We start from the raw sequence: 8,786 nt of genomic DNA, 5'->3' as shown, positions 1-8,786 counted from the left end.
AATAACAAACATTTGTTTCTAATATTTTTTAAGTTGATATTAATTAACTTTTTTATATAACTTTTTTACTCTTTATTTTTTAAAAAAATTAGGATCTATAATTTAAGATTTAAAATTCAAGAATTTAAAAAAGAATTTAGGGTAAAAGAAAATTCTCAAAAAAATTAATTTATATTCACTGAAAATGGTTGATTTTCCGTTAAATTTAGTATAATATATAGCATCTAAAGCCCCAATGAAGGTCTAATTAATCTAAATTTGAGTTTAATTAATTAACTAAAAAATAATAAAACTCCAAAGCAAATCATGATAAACATTAATTAGTATATATAGTGAAGGAAATAATAACCTCAGATAAATAATTTTGCACATGAATATAATTACAACTAATAATTAAAAAATTGAGAGATGATGATATATGAGAATATAAATAAATAAATGCATGAATAGTATGATGATGGGTGAAGTGGTCCAATATCGTTTAGTACGTACAATTACAATGATTTGGATTGATCACTGAAAGAGTACACTGCATGCGTCCAATGGATTTCTGATTTTCAGTTAATTAAAGGAAAGGCCACGCCATGCCAAGTCAAAAGCTGAAGAAAGATGAGAACTCAGAATTCATCAACAATTCCTTCAAATATTTTTAGACCTATTAATAATAATCAATACATTAGTTAAACATAGTATAATTAATTAATTATGTTTCTTCCCATTTTCATTCTTCTCCTTTTATGGTTTAGCATGATCAATCAATCCAAACCAACAACAATAATCATGCATTATATCAAGCTCTTTTCTTATAAAATTGAATTTTATTTTCATCAACTATATATTATATATGTCAAACATCTTTTAACTACTTTGGTTATCCATATTATATATAATAAGAATATACAAAAGGTTGATGATGTATACTTTTATTTTTTAAAATATTTTTTATATATAGTTTATAAAAGATATTTTTTGTTATCTTCAAATTTTGAACCGAAGACTTAATTGAATTGTAGTTTACTTGTTATTTCAATTACTTTTATTTTTACCAATTTTACATGTATTTAATAAATAAAAGAATAAATAACTTAACTGATATGTTATTATCTATTAATAATGATAATAATATTTTTTGGTTGTATACAATGTCTTCTAATTGATAAGTTGAAAACTAATCCATCGTAAATCAAAATTTTATTTAAAAATTTATTATTAATCAATAAATTTTTGTATGTACAAAATAAAATTTAAATTCAGACATTTATTAAAACATACGAACAAACTAATTAGTCCACCAAATTTAAGTTGGTTATATTTATAATAATATTAATATTAATAATAAAAATTAACTATACGTATCTTACGTTATCTTGTATTTTATAAAAAAAACTTTTAAGTATACTGATATATTGGTATTTCAGTAAAAAGTAATTTAACTGTTGATTTTAATTAAAAAGATATATAATATATTTATATAATTAAGATCAACGGTTAAAATTTACTGAAATATCAGTGTATCGATACACTTAAAAATTTTGCTATTTTATATATATATATATATATATATATATATATATATATATATATATATATATATATATTAATTAGCCCTAGATAGGAGGTAGGTGTGTATAGGGTGGGGGCACTGCCTCCTTCATTCAAATGTCTATATTTTCAGATCCAGAGCTGATCCCAAGACTGATCTTTACCCATGAAAAGTAGTCAATTTTGTTGCTTCCTCCTTCCTTCCTTCTTCCTTCATGCATATCAGATACATCCCATACATACAGTACTATCCACCACCATAATCAATGAAAAGCAGAACATGTTTTATTATTTTCTTAATGGATCCTTTAATTAAGACAATTCAATAACTTCGTTAAAATCAAGGTTTCTAACTAAATCTGGTAACAATCTTTATTTTTATAAATAGAAACCTTTTTTTGGTGTGTGTTTCTAACATGTTTATTTTGACAGAACTTTTCTTTTAATATATATAACTATATGTTTAACATATTTTTTATTTAAAGGTTTAATTTATTCATAGCAATTAACCATCTTTAAGTTATTATATTATATTATTATATTACTCTCTCTGATATCAAAATGACTGTTAAGTTGTATATAGTTTTAGACATAGATTAAGAAAATAATTCAACAATAATCCTTATTATTAAATATATATTCCTTTTTTATATTTATTTTATTTTTTACTTAATCTCTCTCCCCCCTTTAGTTAATAAGATTACTACTAATGAACAATTATTGTTGAACTTTTTTTTTTTTTTAAATAAACATAGATTTGTGATCAAATAAAATTTTAACAATTGAGATTTATTTGGGATTTAATAGAGTATAACTCACATAATAATTGTAACACCCTACCATACAGAGACTTATGCTTAAGTCATAATTCAGAGATGGCAAGGTATTACGACCTCTAAAACAAAAATTTAGTACGTATAGTAGTATGAATGATTGATTATAACTAGGAGCCTTGTAGAAAAAAAGGGTAAACAAAAACCGCAACTCGAAAGCGCAACACTCCGATCACTAACACAACGAGCAAAGGATAAGCTAACGCAAGATCATATATATAAAGAGTATCAAAAACAGGAATATCAAGACTCAAAATCCGGCTGCGAAGGTAACCGGTTCGAGCATAGCAATATATACATATAATAAAATAAGGAAAACCCCAAGGAAAACCCAAAGGGACACAAATACCGAAAACCTAATCTCCAAAATCCCCTCTAGAAGGAGTCATCACAGTTTGTATTATTTAATGGAGATAAAAGTATCTAAACAAGATATATAAATCAAGATAGAGTCCCGAGAACAAGAATCTTCGCTAATCCAGAAGTCCCCAGCATGCCTCAACGAGAAGCCTCGTGTCCTGCATCTGAAAACCACAAAATCCGCATGGGTGAGAACCAGAGGTCCCCAGTACGGTAACAGCTTCCACATATATAATACATAATAATAGAGGAAAGCCGAAGACAATCCTAGAACTTCCTCCAGAAAATATCAAAGCTTATAAACAAGCTAAACCGTAAGCGGCAACTAACTAAAGATCCTTCAGTCTAACTAATACTTCCCTTTCTACTTCCTTCAGACCTCCCAACAACCAGCAGGAGTATAATATAGCAAACACAGTTATATCAGACAAGAGATTTACAAATAGGAACAAATAAGGCATTTAGGCAATTAGCAAGTAATATGCAGTCAAATAGGCAATCTCAAACAATTCATGTAGTATGCTTATGATGCATGCCTGTCCCTAGTGGCTGATGATATCATCTGTCGGTTATAGAGCCAACCCGACAAGTCCTGGTAGCTAGCCATTGGACTGTCCCTCTGTCGTGCATCCCCAACTCGAGTTATACTCATCATAAACTTGATCATAATCATGATCCATATCCATCACCCTCACTGGTGAATATTTATCCATCACCATCACTGGTGAATATTTATGGGGGCGAGCTCATCCGGGCCTTTCACAGTGCCCGGCCACACTTACGACATAGGGTCAAAAGAGCTTCGAGTCTCAACCTGGAGCACATGGTGGCTAGCCATTGCTACTACCCAGGGAAACCCTCATCTCCAATGGTGGAAGTGCAAACCTTCACAATTCAATCAACATCATATATGCATTTATACTTGGCCATAAACATGGCTCCGCCGTAACACGGCAATAATCTAGCCATCCGGCTCACGGTTAAATCCATAACCAGCCAATTCATTAACAATTACGGCCCTTCGGCCCATGGCACAACAAGCACTTCCACCGCCATTCTCCGCATCTCACATAATCATCTTTGATCCTCAATGATCATTCATTTTTCCTTGCTTCACTCGCAAGTTACCACATTCACTAGCCCTTTTTCTCATGCTAGGCATATCATAATGATTTAATACATAAGTGGTGAGATCGGAGGCTTAGAAGTATGAAATTTGGCTTTTAAAACTCAAAAATCAACTTTGAGATGAAAACAGGTCCACGCGTACGCGCACGCGTGGATGGCGCTTTCTCGAAGAACGGTGCGTACGCACCAAGTGCGCCTACGCGCGAGGGGTCATTCTGCTAAAAATTTTCTAAGTTAAAAGCTGCAGAATTTACATATTCAAACCCCAATCTTCCGACGGACATAACTTCCTCATTTTAAATCGTTTTTCACACGTTCTTTGAACGGCATGGACATCCCGGATCCAATTTCATTTCTAAACAGATTTGGCACAAATCAGAGATCCGTAGTCCAAGTTATGTCCCGTCAAAGTATGCCCAAAAACCATATTTTCATAAAAAACCACAAGGTGCCATTTTCAAAACAAGCCACTTTCAACTCTTTTCAAAATCAATCAAACATGCCAATTTCAACCCTTCTCTTTGAAATCATTCAAAATGTACCAAAATCAACAACAAGCCATCCTCAACTCACACATTGACACTTTACCAAGGTTTCCAAAACCACATCCAACCATTTTAACACTTCTCAATCAAATGGCTAAAGGACAAACACAATATCATGTCATACATCCTTCCTCATCCCAATTTCCAATAATACCATTTCCAATTAACCATCATTATACATAATCAATATCATACTCTCCATCAACATGGTACCACCCATCAATTCAACCTCAATCATCCATCAAGCATACATCACAACATGCATTTCTCATATTTCACACAATCAAGGCATCAATATTCATAATTACATATATGAACACATCATATATTTCAACCATTCAACAACACCAACAATTCAATGCCTATCTTAGGGCCTCTAGCCTAAGTATTTCCTACCACATTACATATTAGATACGGGAAACCAAAACCATACCTTAGCCGATTCCCCAAGCTCAACCGGAGCACTTCCAAACCACTTGTCCACAAGCTCTCAAGGTATCAACACCTCCAAGAACAGATTTTATCACACAAAACCCTCTTCCAAGCTTTCCAAAATCACCAATCAAGCTCCAATATTCACATATACACAACCTAAGCCACAATCATCATACCCATACACAACATCTCAATACCCAAACATCATAGAACAACAAATTATACTAGGGTTGAGAATCTTACCACACCCAAGGTCCAAGGAGACAAGATTAACCTTCTCCTTCAAGAGAGTTGGGTCCTATAACATCAAAGAACCCAAAATCTCAACATTTTTGCTCATGAAACTCGAAATCAAGGGCTGGAATTTCGAACAGTAAAACGTGGATTACCTCAAGATTGATTGTATGGGTTTTGTAGAGCTCTCCGCGGTGAACGCGTGGCCGCAAACGGAGCGGCAATCGGAGCTCTAGATCAAAAGTTATGGTGGTTTGAAGATCAAGTGAGAGAAGGAAGTTGAGAGAGTGTTCTTCCCCCTTCCATCTCAATTTTCAGCGTGTTTTGGTGTTGTGTGAGGAGAGAGAGTGCTGAAAACTAGGGTTTTGGTTTAGTTATGTTGGGCCAAGGGCCCACTTTGGGTCCGGTTGGTCCGGTTTGGCCCGTTCGGTCCAATCTTGGTCCGATTTCTATAAAATTGGTACCGAAATTCTCGTCTCAATTTCCTCTATCACATTTAGCCATAAAAATAACATTTTTGGCTTTCTAGAATAAATTCTCATTTATGGGTTAATTAACCATTAATTAACCGGGTCTTACATTCTACCCACCTAATTGGGAATTTTGCCCACAAAATTCAAATTCAATTACCTGAGAATAAGTGCGGATAATCCGTTCGTATCTCCGACTCAAGTTCCCAAGTGTGTTCTTCAACACCGCCTCGACTCCAAGCCACTTTGACTAATGAAACCTCTTTTCCACGCAATCGTTGATACTAGTATCGTCAATTCTAACTGGAGCCACTGGAAGCGTCAAATCTTCTCTTAACTGAACTGATTCAGGTTCTAACACATGGCTAGCATCAGGAGTGTACTTCCGAAGCTGTGACACGTGAAACACATCGTGCAGGTTCGAAAGATGAGGTGGTAGAGCCACCCGATACGCCACCGGCCCAATCCTCTCCAGGATCTGAAATGGACCAATGTATCGAGGATTCAACTTCTTTGCTTTAATCGCTCTACCTACTCCTGTGGTCGGAGTAACCTTCAGGAAAACATGATCTCCTTCCTCAAATTCCAAGGGCTCCGCCTCTGATCGACGTAACTCTTTTGGCGACTCTGCGCCGTAAGCATCCTGTCTCGGATTTTCTTGACTTGTTCAGTGGTTTCAGCTATCATTTCTGGCCCCAACAAGCCTTTCTCTCCAGCTTCATACCAACATAGTGGAGATTGACATTTCCTCCCATACAATGCCTCATACGGAGCCATTCCGATGCTCGCATGGTAACTATTATTGTATGCAAACTCCACTAACGGCATATACCGATCCCAACTCGTCGGTTGGTCCAAAACACAAGCTCTCAACATATCCTCTAGTGTTTGGATCGTCCTCTCAGATTGACCATCTGTTTGAGGATGGTAAGCTGTACTCAAGCTTAATCGAGTTCCAAAAGCTTTCTGAAATGCACCCCAGAACCTCGAAGTGAAACGAGGATCTCTATCAGAGATTATAGTAGCAGGTACACATGGAGTCTCACAATCTCCTTTATGTATAACCGAGCTAGCTCCTCAAGGGTGTAAGTCATCCGAATGGGCAAAAAGTGAGCTGACTTCGTCAGTCGGTCCACAATCACCCAGATAGCATCAAACCAGTCCTAGTCCTTGCATCCCGCACAAGTCCATTGCAATACTTCCCACTTCCATTGCGGAACTCTAAAGGTTGCAACATCCGGAAGTCTTTGATATTCAATCTTACCTTTTGACAAGTTAAGCACTTTGAAACATATTCCGCCACATCATTCTTCATACCCGGCCACCAAAACATCACCTTTAAATCATGGTACATCTTAGTACTTCCCCGGGTGAATGGAGAATCCACTTTTGTGTGCCTCCCTTAAGATATCTTGTCTCAAAGTACCAACATCCGGCACAATGATCCTACCCTTGAATCTCCATAACCATCTTTTTCTTCCGACACTCTCCACTGTTTTCCTTGCTCGATAGCCGGTACACCTTCCATAATGCTTCATCATTTTCATGAGCTTTTAGGAGTTCGGACTTAAAGTCACTTGAGATTTCTAATCGGGCTCAAAACACAAGTTTCCAGATACTTCTCGAGCACCAATTTTTAGACTCTCGAATCCCTTGAGCAACTTCTCCTCTTGAGCATCATCCAAGACGCATATAACGACTTCCGACTTAACGCATCCGCACTATATTCGCTTTTCCCGGATGGTAATTCAACTCAAAGTCGTAGTCCTTCAATAATTCCATCCACCTCCTTTGCCTCATATTAAGCTCTTTCTGATCAAAGAGGTTTTTTTCAAAACTCTTGTGATCGGAAAAGACTTGGAACTTAACCCCATAGAGATAATGCCTCCACACCTTCAAGGCAAATACGACCGCAGCGAGTTCCAGATCGTGCGTAGGGTAACTAACTTCATGAGGTCTCAACTGTCGTGAGGCATACGCCACCACATTATGATGCTGCATCAGCACGCACCCCTAGACCCTTCAACGATGCATCACAGTACACCTCAAAAGGCTCGTTCGGCTCAGGTAACACTAACACAGGTGCAGTGGTCAACTTTTCTTCAATGCCTGAAAGCTCTCTCGCACTCAGGAGTCCAAAAAACAGTTCTTTCTTAACTTTGTCAACGGCAAAGCTAATTGCGAAAAGCCTTGATAACCTTCGTAATAGCCACAAACCCAGAAACTCCTTATCTCAGTTACTGTGGTTGTTTCCATTCCATCACAGCCTCCACCTTAGTTGGATCTACGGCTATTCCCCTCTTACTCACCACGTGACCCAAAAAAAACTTTACCTCATCCTTCCAAAACTCACACTTAGACAATTTCGCATAGAGTTTCTTCTCCTTTAAAATTTGCAACACGGTCCGCAAGTGTTCCGCATGCTCTTCTTCGGTCTTGGAGTAAATTAGTATGTCGTCAATGAAGACAACAACGAATTTATCCAGAAACGGACGGAACACTTTATTCATGTAATCCATAAACACTGCAGGACGTTCGTTCAACCCAAAAGACATTACAGTATACTCGTAATGACCATAACGAGTCCTGAAAGCAATCTTAGGGATATCCTCACCCCTCACCCTTATCTGGTGATAACCGGATCGCAAAATCGATCTTGGAGAAAACCCCAGCTCCTTGTAATTGATCCATGAGATCATCAATCCTCGGCAATGGGTATTTATTCTTTATGGTGACCTTGTTCAGCTGCCTGTAATCCACACAGAGCCGCATACTTCCATCTTTCTTCTTTACCAGTAATACTGGAGCACCCCACGGGGAAACACTTGGTCGGATAAAGTTCTTACCCAACCAATTCCTCTAACTGAGAACTTTAGCTCGGCCATCTCTAAACCGGTGACATCCTATAAGGAGCACTTGAGATTGGTCCCGCCCCAGGCACCAACTCAATAGCAAACTCGACCTCTCGGTTAGTGGAAATTCCTCAATATCATCGGGAAACACTTCCGGAAACTCACCACACTACCAGAATCTGATCCAACTTTTGATCATCACCCGAAACACCAGCGGTTAACAACAGGAACCCTGAACATTCGATTCCAGAACAGTTCACCATCATCGAATTCAAGTAATAATTATTCACCACGACCGGCCTTCTGTATCTTCCGGCATAAAGTACACCGACTTTGTAGAACAATCAGCAGGACATGGTTCTCAGATAACCAGTCCAATCCCAAGAT

At 37.0% G+C, this 8,786-nt stretch overlaps 1 long non-coding RNA gene across 1 annotated transcript; it reads right to left on the bottom strand.

The window, feature by feature from the left end:
- Positions 1-2,551: 2,551 nt before the first annotated feature.
- Positions 2,552-5,426, bottom strand: LOC140177269 (uncharacterized). Its single transcript, XR_011869091.1, has 4 exons — positions 5,233-5,426; positions 5,087-5,141; positions 4,842-4,999; positions 2,552-2,899 (listed from the first exon to the last, which is right to left on the bottom strand). It is a non-coding gene; the product is annotated as an uncharacterized lncRNA (long non-coding RNA).
- Between the last annotated feature and the right edge of the window lie 3,360 nt (positions 5,427-8,786).

The sequence above is a fragment of the Arachis hypogaea genome, chromosome 12, assembly GCF_003086295.3.
Source record: "Arachis hypogaea cultivar Tifrunner chromosome 12, arahy.Tifrunner.gnm2.J5K5, whole genome shotgun sequence".
NCBI lineage: Eukaryota > Viridiplantae > Streptophyta > Magnoliopsida > Fabales > Fabaceae > Arachis > Arachis hypogaea.
This window is presented reverse-complemented; position numbering and strand designations above follow the sequence as displayed.